Source organism: Triturus cristatus, chromosome 1_1 (genome assembly GCF_964204655.1).
Source record: "Triturus cristatus chromosome 1_1, aTriCri1.1, whole genome shotgun sequence".
Taxonomy (NCBI): domain Eukaryota; kingdom Metazoa; phylum Chordata; class Amphibia; order Caudata; family Salamandridae; genus Triturus; species Triturus cristatus.
The window spans coordinates 214,853,848-214,872,459 of NC_140579.1; positions in this window are offsets into that span (position 1 = coordinate 214,853,848).

Here is an 18,612-nt window from a genome sequence, read left to right on the forward strand (position 1 = left end):
AAAGCATGAGCCGCGGCTCACACAACACTACACGCCCATTCAAGCAAGAGTTAATGATCTACCGTTTCACAGGAGACAGGCAACTGTAGTAACACAAACAAGGCTGCTACAAATTTCCTCGTAAACCACCCACTGAAATCATTTCACCATGCGTCATGACAGCTCAACCAGTTCTGGGGAACTAAAGAGCAACTAGGAAATCCTTGTGGCAAGTATTGCTTTTGTTCTTTGACCTTTATGAGGTGAGGTATTCTGTGTGCTCATTGAATGTCAAAGTACCTCCTTTGTGGCCTTTGAACTCATAGGGTAGTAAGGTTGAACAATCAAGGTCTATTCTTGAACACTGGTTGAGGTGTGGGCCATTACGTTCAGCTGGCACATACATGTCTCACAATAATCTAACAGGCCAGACTATTTTATGTCTTTTCAGAAAGAAATAAGACTTTATTTTTGCTAAGCATAGCAACTGTGACGTTACAGCTTATGGTGCTTAAATGTTGTACGCAGAAGGCTGTGCTACTTAACAGGACCATTTTCAAATTAATCTATCCTCACCCACGTTCTCAGAGCTATCCAAAGCGGGGCTAAGTTCAGGAATCACAGCCAAAGCACATCATCTAAATGGATGTGAGCAGAGGCAATGTTCAGTCTGGCTCTGTCTATTTTCTTTATACCCGGAAATGTCATAGTTGCAGGAAATTACGCTACATGACATACTAAACACATACACTTGGTTTTACAATAGCGTAGCAAGCAGAGGAGAGCCACAGAAGGGAACATGCAGGGAATGTAAGTAAAAGTTCTCTGACTACCATATAAAATATAAAGCACCCTACATGGATAGAGATTACCACATATATACAGGGGTACCCCAACTTGAGCTTCCCCGCCTCATATATCTAACTACTATCTAACAATCAGTGGGAAATGGGGTCCCAGTCAAGACAAAATGCACAGATTTAGAAAGAGTGACAGCAAGCAGTTTATCTTTAGGGGTACCAATAAAAAGGCCTGTACGGTATGACTATTAATCAGTTGCTTCCACCGGTTCACGAGTTAGTCATATCATGGCCGGGTCACGGGTCCGATTATAAAAGTAGCTCTACTTTGGATGTACCCCTATTAATCGATGCCCTGCACAGTCCTTAGGTCTTGCGATGTTCTATGTTGCTCTGGTCTTTCCTACATGAGTAGCGTTGATGACATGTTGGCGGGTTATAAATCGAACAAATAATCACTCAGTGGAACCTTTCTGTCTGGGCTTTTGGACCGGAAGTAGCATGTCAGTAAGTCAGGCTCATTGGTGTTTGGTCTGCAAGGCAAGGTGTGTCTGGCCTGAAGGGCTGGTTATGTCTGGCCTGTAGGGCCAGAGGTCTCCTGTCAGTAAGACCAGGGCTTTAACTTTAAGTGGGCAGGGTCCTGCTGGTGCTCAGCACCGTCAGTTCTTAAAAGCAGGTGGTGAGACGGGTCCCTATTGGGCCCTCCGTGTTTGCCCTCCCCATCAGGGTGAAAAACAAATCTAATTAACTGCCACTCGTCACTGCCTTTGATGTAACTTCAAAGAGACTCGTTATAGTTCTTTCACAGCCTCATCATTTCAAAATGGAAGCATTTTCAATATTATATACTACGAAGTCATAGTTGTTGCTTATTTATTTTATGCAACTGACAACCATTGGCAAAACCAATAGTCCTGGCTTGTTGTGGGTGTAATTTTACTAGTTGTATTATGTATCTTGATGCAATGACAGAAACAGCAAAATACCAGTAAGGCGATGCTAACCACAGATTTTCAGTTTATGTGTTTTTAAGCCACGCCCTTGATTGCATCGGCCACGCCCCTTTGAGAGACCCTCTAGTTTTTTCATACCACTTAAAGTACTGACATATCACCAAGGGCTGGCGTTAAAATTATTGCCGCTTTTGAGTCCGTTTTTGGACGAAAAGCGTCGATAATTTTATTGCCCTATCAGCATGGACACGCTAACGCGTGAATCCATGCTTTAGCGCCCATTTTCTTTTCGCTTCGCCATCGATAATGAGATGCGAGGTAGGCGTTCCCGTGAGAAATACAGCGAAAATAATCGCTAACGAAGGATCTCCCTATCAACAAGGGAATCGATAACCGGCCTAGCGACATTAAAAGTAGCGCTAACCGGCTATATCGCTGGTTCCTTACGCCTGCTAATTCTTTGACTTAGCCATGTTTAACATGGGAGGTGGATCGTGATGCTGAGTCCAAATCTCCCTATCACCAATGGGGCAGATTTACAAGCCCCTTGCGCCACTTTTGCGTGACTTTTCCCATGTTAAAAGTGACGGAATAGGTGGCGCAAGAGGCTTGTAAATAAGCCCCAATGTTTTTACTATCGCTGCTTTTTTATCGCAGGTAATCCTGCGATATTGCCCCTTATTGCCGCTATTGCCAGTATTCCTATCGAATCGATAGAATCCGGCGATATGTGGCATTATTATTGTGCACGCTAAACACGGCCAGCGATAATTACCGCTGGCCGTTGATGATATGCCCCTGAGTAAGACTGGATATGTAAAGTCTGCACGAGAAGAAGCGCCTGTACTGTCAGACGGCTGTGTCATGTCTGTCGGACAGAAGTTCCCTGGCCATTGGAGTGGAGGTCTTAGGCACAGGTTGTGTCTGGTATGTAGGGCTGCAGGAGTGTGGTCTGTAGGCCCTGTGCTATCTGTCTTCAGCACCGATTGTATCTTGGCGCTCTGTGTGGTTTGATTCCTTCGGGACATCGGGGCAATCATCAAGGACCGGCGATAATTAGCGCTAAGATAATTATCGCCGGCTAACGTGGATTTTTATTGCTGAGATAGCGTGCTATTAGCAACGCTAATCTCGAAAGCGATAAAAATCCTAGCGCTAACTGCCAAACGTGAGATTAACGCTGAAAACCCAGCGATAATCTCACGAAGTTTGGCGTTAGCTTGATGATAGGGCAAGGCAAACTTAGCCATGATATCCACCTTCCATAGGATATCATGGCTAAGTCAGTCCTGAAGCAGGTGTAAGGAAAGTAGCGATAACAGGGGTTATCGCTACTTTTCTTGCCGCTATGCTTCATAGCATGGGGCTTGATGATAGGAGAAATGTCACTTAGCGACATTTCTCCAGTCATGTCAGGGCAGGATCGCCCACTTTGCATCTCATTAGAGATGCAAAGCTGGGCGTTCAGAATTCAGACGCTAATGCAAGGTTTCACACGATAGCGTGACCTTGCTGATTAGGCGATAAAATTATCGCCGCTTTTCGCCCAAAAACGGACGCAAAAACGGCGATAATTTTTCATCGCCTCGTTGCTGATATGCCCCATCGACAGGCAGAGATGGAATGTCACAGCGCATTCATCCCCAGAACAAAGCCTCTATCGTCATCCCACGCCTCCTGGCCTCCTAGCGGCAGAAGTGGGTCATTTGGTGGGATACCGTGGAGGGAGCTCGGGTAAGGGGAGACGCTGTCTTGAGGAGTCTCGAGCCTGGAGCTGTAAGCAGACACTCCACTACAAGAAGAACAGTGGCGGCTCCTCCATTGGGGCATGGGGGCGTCGCACCACTGCTTTGCTTTCTCGCGGTGCAAGAAGGCAGAAACATAAATGGTAATAACTACCATTTATGTTTCTGCTTCTCGTACTGAGAGAAAGCAGAAGTGCCTGGTTGGGGGTGGGTGATCCTGCTCGAGGGCAGGGAGGGAGTGGCTTGACCAACATTGTGCGTACTGACTGTTTGGTCGGCCCTGGGGCTGACCAAACAGTCAGTATGCACAACACAACAGTTGGCAAGCCACTCCCCCCTGCCCTCGAGCAGGACCGGCCACTCTCCCTTTTTAGGTCTCGCCTGCGCCAGAGCTTTAGCGCTGCTCTGGCGAGAGTTTTAGTAAGCGGGATTTGGAAGTGCAGACTAGTGGCTTTTCAGGCCTCCAACTACAATGCATGTGCGCCGTGCGCGCGCACCATTTGTCAGCCTGCGTGATCACTTTCGCGGCCGCTTTTATGTTCTCAGTGAGCCGCGCGGCCACTGAGAACATCAAAGCGGCCGCGAAAGTAGACACTATTTGTCAGCCTGCGTGCCTCTCTCCGCCTATCCCCCTCCCTTATCCCCTCCCTTATCCCACTTCCTGCTTGTTTTATTAGCAGCCCATACATTTGTTTTGTGAATGTTCCTGTGCCAGTATTTTTCCTCACATTGTACACTATTTGTCCTTTAGCTATTCTCCCAACGCACGCATTTCAAGTGTGCTTTTTTTGGCAGCATTTTGTATTTGGATTTTTAGATACCTTTTTACTTTATCTTTTGAGCGTGCCACTGCACGTATTTGAAGCATGCTTTTGGGCAACATTTATGTTTGGATTTTTAGATGGCGTGTGTACCCTGTCTTCTGATTGATGCACAGAACAGTTCACAAATCTCAGCGCCAGCAGTTTGATTCCAGACCCTGCAATTATGTGCTTTAACTTTATGCATTTTTCCTATTTATGTGTATATGTGTCGACTGGAGGCAGCATGTGAAGTGGAAAAAATGCCCTCCTCTTTTTAAAATGGTTTATAGTAAAAAGTAGTATCTTCCTGATTAGTGAAGGGGCGGATGTTCGCAACCATACATCTGAATATACTGTATCTCGTCTGAACTGGTCATATGCAATAAACATACACTTAGCATGTGCACGGAAGTAGTGTCTATGTGAGTTTACTCATCTGTCATCTATTACCCCACACTAAGCATGTGCAAGTGAGCAGTATCCTTTGAATGTGCATGATCAGAGGGTTACAGTAATATCCTGTTGATGCATCACACACCATCTTTTTTCACGAGTGTGTTTTTGAGTTCAGTAGTTGCAGGGGTATTCATCGGTACAGTCACATCCTTCCTGCAGCTTCTTTATTACGAATACTTTTAAAGAGGGCCTGTGAGCTTGCTTTGGCTAGTCACAGGCAGGGGGAGTGTGTCACCATGAATAATAAAAAAGTACGGTCCCTGACCCAGACACATCAAACTCGACTGGGGCTGGAAAGGTGAGTTGAAGTGAAAGCTGCAGCTTGAGCGGCTCGCCTCCTGCCCTCTCCTCGCACGGGCTTTACAAGCTCTCAGTGATGCTTATCACAAACCCAGCTTGTTTTAAGTGCACTTTCCCAGCCCTCCTCCAGTGCCCACATGCTGCTTTAAAAGTACCATCCACTTGTTGTTGGTGCGTCCTCACACTGCGTCCGCCCCCTTTGTCTGTTGTTGCTCTTTTGTGTTCAACAACCCTTCCCTCCCTCCCCCACTGTCCATTCTGCTTTCTCCCTTCTCCTCCTCCGTGACCCTGGATGGCACCTAATACAATTTCATTGAGCTCAGGGAGAAATGTTTAATTATTTTCAGCAGGCCTCCGCAGAGATTAATCATGCGTGCTTCTCTTTCAGTTAAGTTTAGAAGTGTATTACATTTTCTGTAGAATATTTGAAATAAACAACTGATAGGAAATGTTTTGAGTGTCCCACCCCGAACATTACAAACGCACCCATTTAACAACGAAAAGGACAGGCTTTACAGTGCAGAAACAAGCACGTCAATGCGGCATTCGTATGGAAAATTTACGCACTGGGGGGCTTATTTACAAGCCCTTTGCGCCACTTTTGCGTCACTTTTCCCATGTTAAAAAGGACGCAAAAGTGGCGCAAGGGGCTTGTAAATAAACCCCTGGGCACTTAGTCTAAAAGCTGGACAGCAGTGGTCTCCATTAAAGATGCTAGCTACATTGGTATTTCTCCCCCATGCCAAAGCTCTCTGGCAGTGTGATATGTTCTTTCAAAAAGTGACGTACTAGAGTTTGTTGGTGCAGTTTAAAATCAAGAAGGCATTTTTCTATCACACAAGTTACCTACCTTGAAGTTTTTTCAAAATTCAAACTCATGAGCTGAACATTCACAGATGTCAGCAGAGAGCGTTTAACTTGTGGACTCCTTCTGACGTTATTTGTTAAACACCACTCTTTCCTATTTCACTATAAACAAGCATTGGCATAGCCAATAGGTCTCGCCTTTGGAACCTTATAAGTATTTAGTTATGCAGTATAATATCCTAGGTGCAACAACATCAACTGTTGCATGTCTAAACACTTATAAGGTCCCAAAGGCGAGACCTATTGGCTATGCCAATGCTAGTTCTCTTTGTAGGCTGCTGCATGCCGTAGCCTACATAGAGAAAATGGCCCGGGTGGGGCGCGCTCCGCTGCGCCTCACCAATCACAACGCTGCAATGGCAGCGTTGTGATTGGTGGACGGGAGGGAGGGAGGCTGCCTGTCATGATGATGAGTAGAGCTGCAGCCGGAATTCGAAAACACAGGACCGGATGGCGGTGTAGAGTTGGGCCCTAGGCCCTCCTGCTCCGTAAAAGGACAGACACAGACACATAGTTGGGGATCGTGGGAATGGCCACGAGCACGTGCGCTCGGCCCTTTTATTGACAGCGTCACCTGACCCAGTGACGTCTGTGGTGGGTGGGTGTACAGTGTACTAAATACATGCTGGAACACTAGAGCGTGTCCATGCTAGGACGCTACATCCCTCCCAATTTTTAATGACAAAAACCCAAAGTCAAAGTTCAACCTGTGGGAGAAAGAAAAACCCCATACATATGTAAGGCAGTGACCAAACATCCGTAGAGTCTCTTACGCCTCCGCTGCATGGTGTCCCAGATGATGTTCTTCCTGTCGCGGACGATGTTCTTCCTGTCGCGAAGACCACCAGTTCACTGTGGCACCAGCCTGGGTGCTCGATGGATCCAGTCTGTTGACGACTCTGCTTTGAAGTTGTACTCACAGTCTTTTCTTCACTTTATTTCCATGGCGACAAACGCAGTTGAAGTGCTTGTGGTGCACCGCTAGCTGTTGCTGTTCATCTTTCCGTCCTGTCCTCTACTTCATCTGTGGCGTGTATTCTGTTTTTGGCACCAAGACGGATTGGTTGCAAGACACCCCTCTCACCATGATGCCCCTCTCACAGGTGTTCCCCTGCCACGGGATATCCCTGAGGCCCTCTTCATCAGATCTGTCCTGGGTTGAGTGTCCTGTGAGACGACAAGTCTCACCTCCGATTCCGCAGTTAGACCTGGAGGGTAGCTGTTGGCTCCTGTCTTTTCGCGCGATGTCTTCATCCTCCTGGGACCTTTGCTGAAGGGCGGCTGATGACCATCTCTCATCGCGGGGATGCTCTCTCTCACTGGCATCCCTGAGGCCTTTGCCCCTGAGTCCCCACGGCTGGCATTGTCCAGTGTCTGTGTAACCCCAAAGGTGGGTGTTCCGAATGGTCCGGCCTGCTCACCTCTGCAGATCCCAGGTGTGCTGAAAGCATCGTCAAACAGATGGTCTTCTCTCCGTACCACGGGTGTTCTTCAGGACTTGCACACTGTGTTCTGCCGCTTGTCACCTTCCTTGTCTTTGAGGTGTGAGTAGTCTTGCCACACTCTTCTCTCTTTCCTCGATTCCTTTCTCCGTGAGGATGTCATGTCACTCTGACTTCTTCTTTTGTTGCAGTGGCAACCGTGCCACTCGGATCTCTTTCTTTCTCCTTTTCCTTTTAGTGGCAGACGTGCCACTCTGATGTCAACTTCCTTCTTTTCTTGTGGTGGCAAATGTGCCACTCCGATATCTTCTTCCTTCTTTTCTTGTAGTGGCAAACGTGCCACTCCGATATCTTCTTCCCTTCGCTTCACGACCTACTCTGGACCGTTTCTGTTCTCCTCTTGGTCTGGCCAGGCTTCTCCATGCAGCGCGCGCACTCTGCATGTGCTCCACCTGGTATTGTCTTCGTCCGAGAACACTCTCTTCATCTTCCTCAGCATTCCGAGTTAGGGTCGTGACCTTCTCTTCATCTTCTCCTTCTCACCAGTTACTTTGGTTGTTGAAGTTTGTGGGGCCATACTCTTGGTCCTCTTTGTTCTTGAGCTTCTTGGACCACTCGACGGTCCGCGCTGCCGATCACTGGCAGGATACCTTCGGTCTTGTCGTCAGACCTCCAGTTCTGTATATTCACTGACCCGTGCGTCGGTCACCTCCTTGTGCAACCCCTGGTGGGTTGGCTTTGTGGTGCGACCATTTGGCTGGTCGTAGATTCGCTGACCCGTGCGTCGGTCACCTCCTTGTGCAACCCCTGCCGGGTTGGCTTGTGGTGCGACCATGTGGCTGGTCGGCTTGGCCTTTGTGGTGCGACCATTTGGCTGGTCGGCTTCACGAGGTGCGTCACATCATGTGACTGCCTGCGTTCGCTGCCTTGTCAGGCGCTGGTGCGTGCTACTCTTCGTACCGTCGCGGTACATCTTCAGTGTAGCGTTGCTCCTTGTCCCGTGATCTCTTGATGTGGTGGCTCCTTGGCGCCACTGGGTGTTGCTCTGCATCCTTGCCCGCCAGTGTCGGATACTTGCTGCGCCCATCCTCTTCAGTATGCTCCTCTCCTGTAGGCGCTGCAGTGTACCTTCCGCGTCCGGGGTACATCTGCGCTGAGTCCTTTAGTTCGCTCGAGGGTTCGCTCCACTTTATTGCGGTCGACAGCGCAGTCCTTGCTGGGGTGGATGTGGCTTGACACCGTTCTTCTTTCTTCCTCCTTGTCGCTGTGGGATGGCGCTGCATCCCTGTGGCACACTGTCTCTTCTTCCTTGTGCTTCTGTCGCGTTCCTGTGCTTCTGGCGCATTCCTGTGCGCCTCTGTCGCGTTCTTGTGCGCTCACCACCGTGCATCAGTCAGACTTTGCGGTACGTGCCTTGCTGCCTCTTCTCTAGCCTTTCCATTCTGTTTCCAGCAGCTGGTGCAATGCTGCTCTCTGGCCACTAGATGGCAGTGCAGGGTATGCTTTTCTTCCAGTCAGCAGCAACCTTCTCTGCTGCTAACCTCTTCTTCCTTGTTCTTTTCCAGGCTTTGGTGGGCTGTGCAAACGGGCTGGAGCTACGGCAAGACAGTGGAGGGCAGGACACGTGGCTGGACGGCAGGTAAGTCTTTTTCCATTTACTTTCTTTGGAGGCAGGGGGCACAGGCTTGTGGGCTGCTCAGAGGGGGAGGAGGCATCACTCTGGGCACAATGGCAGTCAGTGCCATCACGCGCACAGCGTTGGTTTACTTTTGGCGCTGCTGGCCACTTGCCTCTCCAGGAGGCGCTGCTGGGGGTCCTGCGAGGCGGGGCATGACCCTCCATGGCCGGCGGCGGCCGTTCTTTGCCTCTGCGATCGCCCTCCCTGCCCGCGGCAGCTTCCTGCAGTCTCGCGCGGCAGGGAGGGGGGGGGGGGTTTGACCAGCATGTCTATTACTATGCGGGGTAGGCACCCGCTAGCAGTGCCTGTATTTTCATTCACTTATTGGCGGCGCTGGCCGCCTGCGGTCGCGTACTGCTGCGGGTGGGCTCCGCTTTGACATTCAGTTCGTCCCGCCCCCGCAGCAGGTCTCCAAGCTCCACGGACCGCGCGGGGGGGGCTGCTGGTGCCGCTTCACTCGGGGTGTTGCTGCAGGTACTTGACTCGGGTGAGCTCCGTCAATGCGGGTGGGCACCGCACTTGCTTCTACACCGATTCTGCCCCCTCCCGCAGCCGGCCTCCTCACATCGCGGGCCGCGGGGGGGGGGGGGTGCTGGCACCTCTCTCCTCTGGCCGGGTGCTTCGCAACCAGGGCTCACCTTCGCCCTGCTGGTCTTCCTAACAGCGCGGCTCCTCACCTTTTGGCCAGCGGGCCTTTTCCCTTTCCGCGGGTGGGCACCGCGTGGTTCATGCTTCTTGCGGGGGCCGCAGCCGATGCGGGTGGGCTCCGCTCGGCTTGCCATTCCTTCAGGGCACCTCCGGGCACAGCGGCAGGGTCGATTGGGGCACCCGACCTCCGCCTGCAGAATCACGGCGACGCGGGCGATGCGGGTGGGCTCCGATCGGTCCGCTTGTCTTCGGGGCGCTTCCCCCTCCACCAGGGTCACAGCGGCGAGCGTCTGAGGCGCCGGGTGGGCTCCCGGTCGCCACCGGACACGCTGCGGGCTCTGCCTCGCCCCGCAGGCTTCTCGGCGCGTCGCGCCTTCCCCCAGGGGGGGGGAGGGTGCCCTCACTGCAGGCAGCTCTCTCCCTCATTTTGTTGTTGGTTGTTGCGCAGATCGGGGGCTGCACACGCGGGGTGACGTACCCGCCTCGTCGCCATTGTAGAGTTGGGCCCTAGGCCCTCCTGCTCCGTAAAAGGACGGACACAGACACATAGTTGGGGATCGTGGGAATGGCCACGAGCACGTGCGCTCGGCCCTTTTATTGACAGCGTCACCTGACCCAGTGACGTCTGTGGTGGGTGGGTGTACAGTGTACTACATACATGCTGGAACATGTCCATGCTAGGACGCTACAGGCGGGAAGCTGAGGTGACTCAGGCCGGTAAGTTTTTAAAACATTTTTTTTTAATTAAACCCCTAAAGCCACCCCCAGCCCCCCCCCCCCAACGCCAATCATGCCGGCCCGTTTGCGGGGGACCCTTTGCTTACCGAGGCCCTTTCCTCACAGCCTAACGTCTCTCTCTTTCCCTCTCTATCTTCCTCTTTCTGTGCCTTATTCTCTCCAGCTCGTCATCAATGTCTCCTCGTCATCTTGTGACACGGGCTGGCACACAGCGCAGAGGCAGGGCGATCTGCGCCAGTGCCAAGTTTACCCAAGTGCGGCTGCTTCAGCAAGAAGCACTCACTGAGGTGCAGACCTCGGACAGCGCAGAGCAGACCTCATTCTTGTAGCGCTTCGACAGCGACCCTACCTCGTAACCGGTTAAATGCGCACTGCCACCCGTGGCCTTGGATAACAGGTGCACATTACAAGCCAGGGCCATGGCTCCTGTCTGTCGGAGGCACTGTGCACAATATAATTGCAACAGGCTTCTGATAGCACTATCATAGCAGAGATGTCACTCACGGACTGCCTGCATGCGCAGTGTGCACGAAAATATAAAATCACGGGCCTTGGATAGGAGTCTATTTGCAGGTGCAGTGTCCAAAATCATTAAATTTGAGCGGGAGAGGTCACCCTCCCACCTCCTCGCCCTCCTCACGAGGGCTGCTCAATAATGCTGAAGACAGGGTTGAGGAGGAGGGCGAAGGTTATTTCCACAGGCGCTGGAGAGAAAGTAAAGATAGTAAAGAAAAAAACTTGGACTGCGACATCTAGTCATGCATGGGCATTAGAAACATGGCATGTCTGTGAAATACCTGAACTTGTGTTTATGTATGCTTGGTGTGCTGTTGTTGCTCTTTGAGAATACCTCTATGCTGCTCCATCAGCAGTTGTTAGTTTTGTACTTTATTTCTAGCACTTGGACAATAATTCCTCCAGCTGCTGCTGTCCATGTGGCATCCTTGTGCACGTGCACTTCGAGCAACCAAAGTCGTGGCCAGTGCAACTAAGGCGATGTTCATATGGATAAACGGAATCCTGCCAGTCGGTTGGTGCATCAGTATATGTAGAATAAACTCATTAAAAGTGTCCCAATATACAGCCAATGGGGTTCTAGGTTTTTAGAGTATGCATGACGGTCAGTTTGGGTCAACGCGTGCTTTGAAAGGAGAGTTATACGGCATTATGATGTCATAGGATTGTGTGGATTTGTGAGTAGAGTTATGGAGAAAGTAAATAGAACATTGTGATGTCAGGGTGAGAGAAAACCAGACAGGTAATTGCGATGTCAGAGGGTCATGGAACAGAACATTGGGATGCCAGGGTTAGAGCAAATGGCAAGGGGCATTGTGATGTCAGAGGGTTGAGAGTCATGTGATGTTACGAGAACATTGTGCTGTCCAAGCGTGATGGGTCATGGAACAGAACATTGTGGTGTCAGGGTCATAGGAAACGAGACAGGGCATTTAAATGTCAGAGGGTGATAGGTCATGGATGTAAACAGAGCATTGTGATGTCAGGGCTATAGGAAACGAGACAGGGCATTCTGAATGGGTCATGGCACAGAACATTGTGATGTCAGAGGGTTATGGGTCGTGAAACAGACCATTGTGGAGTCGAAGTTATAGTAAACGAGACACAGCATTGTGATATCAGAGGGTTATGGTCATGTGAACAGAACATTGGGATGCCAGGTTTATAGCAAATGACAAAGGGCATTGTGTTGTTACAGGGTGGTGAGTTGTGATGTGAAGAGAACATTGTGATGTCCAAGGATGATGGGTCATGGAACAGAACATTGTTGTGTCAAGGTTATAGGAAACAAGACAGATATTATGATGTCAGAGGGTTATGGGTCATGTGAACATAACATTGTGTTTTTGGGGTTATGGGAAACAAGACAATGCCTTGTGATGTCAGAAGGTTATGGCACTCTGGTTTAGATGGTGTACTGTGGCTCACTTTATCCTTCTTGTTTAGGAATGAGCATCGTTTTTATTCTGCAATTAAGATTTTGCTAAATCTTTAATTTTCGAAGTGCAGTGTGTGCCTGTGGTGTTTGTGTGTTTGCATGTGTGTGTGTGTGTGAGAGAGAGAGAGTGTGGAGAGAGAAAAATTATATTTTTTCAGTGATATGTATGCTCCGGTGAGCAGTCTATATATCGACTTTTTAATATCGAGGGACATAAATATCGAGTCAAAAATATCTAAAGTACAAAATATCGAAATAGATAATATCGATGTGAAAAATATCGTTTTATTTTTTTTAATTATATGTCGATGTAAGTTATATCGTTAGTAATAATATCGACATGTTAAAATATCGTTATTGTATGTTTAGTAAATATTTTGAAGTTGTTTGCATAAATAGTTAAAATGTATATAATATGAGAAATATTTATATTCTTTTAGGGGCGGGATGTTGGGTTATTGGGGATAAGGGTGGGGAGTGTTTTACAAATATTTATTAATTTTGTAATATATTTTTAAATTTAAATAGAAGATTTGAAATAAATTTGGCATTTTATGTTTAATTTTAGGAGCGGGATGTTGGGTTATAGGGGATAAGGGTGGGGAGTGTTTTAAAAAAGTTAAATTTTTTTGTAATATATTGTAAAATTTAATTAGTAAATTTTATTTCAAATTTTAAATGTATATTTAATTTTAGGAGCGGGATGTTGGGTTACAGGGGATAAGGGTGGGAAGTGTTTTAAAAATGTTTATATATTTTAGAATTTTAAAAATTATTTATTTAGAAATTTTAAATTTTATTTAGAATTTTAAAATTAATTTTAGGAGCGGGATGTTGGGTTATAGGGGATAAGGGTGGGAAGTGTTTTAAAAATGTTTATATATTTTAGAATTAAAAAAAAAATTATTTAGAAATTTTAAATTTAATTTAGAATTTAAAAAAAAAATTGGGAGTGGGATGTTGGCTTATAGGGGATAAGGGTGGGGAGTGTTTTAAAAATTTATTTTAAAATAGTAATATTGAGTAATTTATATTAAAAAAAAATATTATAATATAATATTTTGGGATAAATTTTAGATTGGGGAGTTGGATTTGTAGAGGATAAGTGTGGGTATTGTTTTATGTAGAATTTTTAATAATGATTAAAACATATTATTTTTTTATATATTAATATTTATGTATTTGTATTGCAATTACTGTAATTAAATACATATTGGAGTGGGAATATAAAATTAATTAAGATCAGTATACATGATCTAGTGTAATTAAATATATTTATGAGTGGGAATACTAAATTAATGAAGTTTAGTGTTTTGCACCTACCATAATTAAATATAGATTTGAGTGAGAATAGTAAATTTATTAAGTTCAGTGTCCAGCACCTACCCTAATTAAATATATTTTGGAGTGGGAATAGTAAATTAATTCAGTTCAGTGTCCAGCACTTATTTTAATTAAATATAGACTGGAGTGGGAATAGTAAATTAATTAAGTTCAGTGTCCAGCACATACCTTAATTAAATATAGATTGGAGTGAGAATAGTAAATTTATTAAGTTCTGTGTCCAGCACTTATCTAAATTAAATATAGACTGGAGTGAGAATAGTAAATTAATTCAGTTCAGTGTCCAGCACCTACTATAATTAAATATAGATTGGAGTGAGAATAGTAAATTTATTCTGTTCAGTGTCCAGCACTTATGTTAATTAAATATAGACTGGAGTGAGAATAGTAAATTAATTCAGTTCACTGTCCAGCACCTAATCTAATTAAATATAGATTGGAGTGAGAATAGTAAATTAATTCAGTTCAGTGTCCAGCACCTACTCTAATTAAATATAAATTGGAGTGAGAATAGTACATTAATTAAGTTTAGTGTCCAGCACTTATCCTAGTAAAATATAGACTGGAGTGGGAATAGTCATTTAATAAAGTTCAGTGTCTAGCATCTATCCTAATTAAATATAGATTGGAGTGAGAATAGTAAATGTATTCAGTTCAGTGTCCAGCACCTACCCTAATTACATATATTTTGGAGTGGGAATAGTAAATTTATTCAGTTCAGTGTCCAGCACCTACTGTAATTCAATATAGATTGGAGTGAGAATAGTAAATTAATTAAGTTCAGTGTCCAGCACCTACTCTAATTAAATATAGATTGGAGTGAGAATAGTAAATTTATTAAGTTCATTGTCCAGCACTTATTTTAATTAAATATAGACTGGAGTGGGAATAGTAAATTAATTAAGTTGAGTGTCCAGCACCTACCCTAATTAAATATAGATTGGAGTGAGAGTAGTAAATTAATTAAGTTCAGTGTCCAGCACCTACTCTAATTAAATATAGGTTGGAGTGAGAATAGTAAATTTATTAAGTTCAGTGTCCAGCACTTATTTTAATTTAATATAGACTGGAGTGGGAATAGTAAAATAATTAAGTTCAGTGTCCAGCTCCTACTCTAATTAAATATAGGTTGGAGTGACAATAGTATATTAAGTTCAGTGTGCAGCACTTATTTTAATTAAATATAGACTGGAGTGGGAATAGTAAATTTATTAAGTTCAGGGTCCAGCAGCTACTCTAATTAAATAAAGGTTGGAGTGAGAATAGTAAATTAATTAAGTTCAGTGTCCAGCACTTATATTAATTAAATATAGACTGGAGTGGGAATAGTAAATTAATTAAGTTTAGTGTCCAGCACCTACTCTAATTAAATATAGGTTGGAGTGAGAATAGTAAATTTATTAAGTTCAGTGTCCAGCAGTTATCTTAATTAAATATAGACTTGAGTGGGAATAGTAAATTAATTAAGTTCAGTGTCCAGCACCTACCCTAATTAAATATAGACTGGAGTGGGAATAGTAAATTAATTAAGTTCAGTGTCCAGCACATACACTAATTTAATATAGGTTGGAGTGAGAATAGTAAATTAATTAAGTTCAGTGTCCAGCACTTATCTTAATTAAATATAGACTGGAGTGGGAATAGTAAATTAATTAAGTTCAGTGTCCAGCACATACTCTAATTAAATATAGGTTGGAGTGAGAATAGTAAATTTATTAAGTTCAGTGTCCAGCACTTATCTTAATTAAATATAGACTGGAGTGGGAATAGTAAATTAATTAAGTTCAGTGTCCAGCACCTACTCTAATTTAATATAGGTTGGAGTGAGAATAGTAAATTAATTAAGTTCAGTGTCCAGCACTTATCTTAATTAAATATAGACTGGAGTGGGAATAGTAAATTAATTAAGTTCTGTGTCCAGCACCTACTCTAATTAAATATAGGTTGGAGTGAGAATAGTAAATTTATTAAGTTCAGTGTCCAGCACTTATCTTAATGTAATATAGATTGGAGTGAGAATAGTAAATTAATTAAGTTCAGTGTCCAGCACTTATCTTAATTAAATATAGACTGGAGTGGGAATAGTAAATTAATTAAGTTTAGTGTTCAGCACCTACTCTAATTTAATATAGGTTGGAGTGAGAATAGTAAATTAATTAAGTTCAGTGTCCAGCACTTATCTTAATTAAATATAGACTGGAGAGGGAATAGTAAATTAATTAAGTTCTGTGTCCAACACATACTCTAATTAAATTTAGGTTGGAGTGAGAATAGTAAATTAATTAAGTTCAGTGTCCAGCACTTATCCTAATTAAATATAGACTGGAGTGGGAATAGCAAATTAATTAAGTTCAGTGTCCAGCACCTACTCTAATTTAATATAGGTTGGAGTGAGAATAGTAAATTAATTAAGTTCAGTGTCCAGCACTTATCTTAATTAAATATAGACTGGAGAGGGAATAGTAAATTAATTAAGTTCTGTGTCCAGCACCTACTCTAATTAAATATAGGTTGGAGTGAGAATATTAAATTAATTAAGTTCAGTGTCCAGCACCTACTCTAATTTAATATAGGTTGGAGTGAGAATAGTAAATTAATTAAGTTCAGTGTCCAGCACCTACCCTAATTAAATATATTTTGGAGTGAGAATAGTAAATTAATTAAGTTCAGTCTGTAGTGGGAGTAGTACATTAATTTTGTTAAATAGCAATTTATTATAATTAAATATAGAGTTGAATAGGAACAGTTAAATTACTTTGTTTTAATTTACAATAAATCTGTAGATTTTAGTTTTGGTTGGATAAAATATAGAAGTTATATCAGAATGCAAATTGCAAATTTTTGTATAAAATAGTAGAAAGGAAAATAAGATTTGTTTTATAGATGTCGGAATGTATATTAATTACAGAGAAAATATTGTTTATTATTACGCATATTATAATAATTAAATCATTGAAATAAACATGTAATAAAATAATTAATATTTAACATTTGTAGTATTGTAATAATTTTTTTTAATGGATATATATTTTTGTAATGTATATTTTGGACATTAATATATGAACAGACAAAATTATTAAAATATTTTTTTTTCTTATTTTTATAGCTGTTTAATATTTTTAATTTTATATTGTGTACTCTCAATATTTTTAGACTTTATTTGAATTTATAAGAAATTGTATGTTTTGAAATATATGATTAATATATTTTAATTATTAATATTAATTTTAGATAATTAATATTGAAAATGTTTAAATTTTAGAATAGTTCTTTTTATTTTTAGTTTTGGTATGTTGTAGATACAATATATTAATTATATCATGTTCATACATTTTTTTTGGTAATATATACATTTTTATTATTATATTAGTAAATATATTTTTTTTATTATATATATTATTATAAGTTAAATAATTTTCACATATATAAAAAAAATAGGTATTATTTTTGAGTATTTTATTCTAATGTTTTACTAATTTTTAAAGTAATGTGTAATGTTAAATAAATAGTTAGGGTATTTATTGGTATTTTTTTAGTTGTTATGTTTGTTTGGGTCTTTTATTTTGTAACCGCTCGCTGTTGTTTTGGGTTATTTTGGTAGAATCCAGGTCGCGGTCGGGAGCTGTTTCGCGTTTGAGAAGGTAAGAGTTATTTTCTTTATTATTAAATAGTTTTAAGTGTTTTGTGGAACTAGTAATGTTGTAATAAGTGTGTATGGATTGATGTTTTAGAAGTTAGGGTGTTAGTAATAGTTTGTATACGGTTTATAATTTACGTTGTGTTCCGTGTTTGCGGCTTTGTTAGTGTTTTGTTATTTAGGTGTGTTAAAGTTTTATAGTCTTTGAATAATGTTTGTAGTGATGTTTTTAGGTGCATTATAGGTGCCGATCACAATCCTGTAAAAACCGGGTACGAACCGTCGGACGGAGCATATTCTCCGTCCGACGCGTACCCGGTCGTGTAAATATACAAACATGGAATTACGATTCGTACGGAAACACCTTTTCCGTACAAAACACCGACCGACTAAAATAAACGTACAAATGCGATCCGGGAAAGCGCCGACGTGACGTCGGGACGCACGCAGCCTGCCATTCACGAACCAGGAATCACGATTCGCACCGACGTCATCCCGCACGGTGAATATTTTCCGGCTGCCAAAAACTGCCGAGAAATCAGGACGACGCGAACAAGGAGGACCCGTACGCGACGGACAGACAGGACGACGCGAACAAGGAGGACCTGTACGCGACGGACAGACATGGACCCGAACCTACGTGTCATCCCGGCCCTCATAGCAGTCGACCTCCTCTACAGGTTCCGCCGCAGACGCCGCCGAAGGTCAGAACAACACCCATGGGCAAAGGGGGGGGGCAGGGGCAGGACACATAACCCCGACCCAAGTCACACAGCACACATGCCCTGGACATACCTGACCCTCAGGCCCTGGTCACTACGAGGGGGTGGGGGCGTGTCCAGCCAAGCCAGCGACCGCCACAACGGAAGTCCTTCACGACGCGAACCGGCAACACAACCATACAGGTACGTCCCGTACCCACGCCTTAAGAGCGTGGGTACGAGTCGTACCACGCCCACACCTACGTCACCCCAACAATGGCTGGACGGCTGTACCCACGTGGCAAAGGCCCGGGCACGGCCCGCACAAGCAGTCCATAGCGTGGGTACGGATATGTACGAACCGTACCCCCACCCGTGCATGCATGGAGCGTACCCCCCATGCCAACAGAGTAAGTACGACACGTACCCCCACCCCGAATGCATGGAGCGTACCCCCCACCCCAACAGTGTAAGTACGACACGTACCCCCACCCGTGTATGCATGGAGCGTACCCCCCATGCCAACAGAGTAAGTACGACACGTACCCCCACCTCGAATGCATGGAG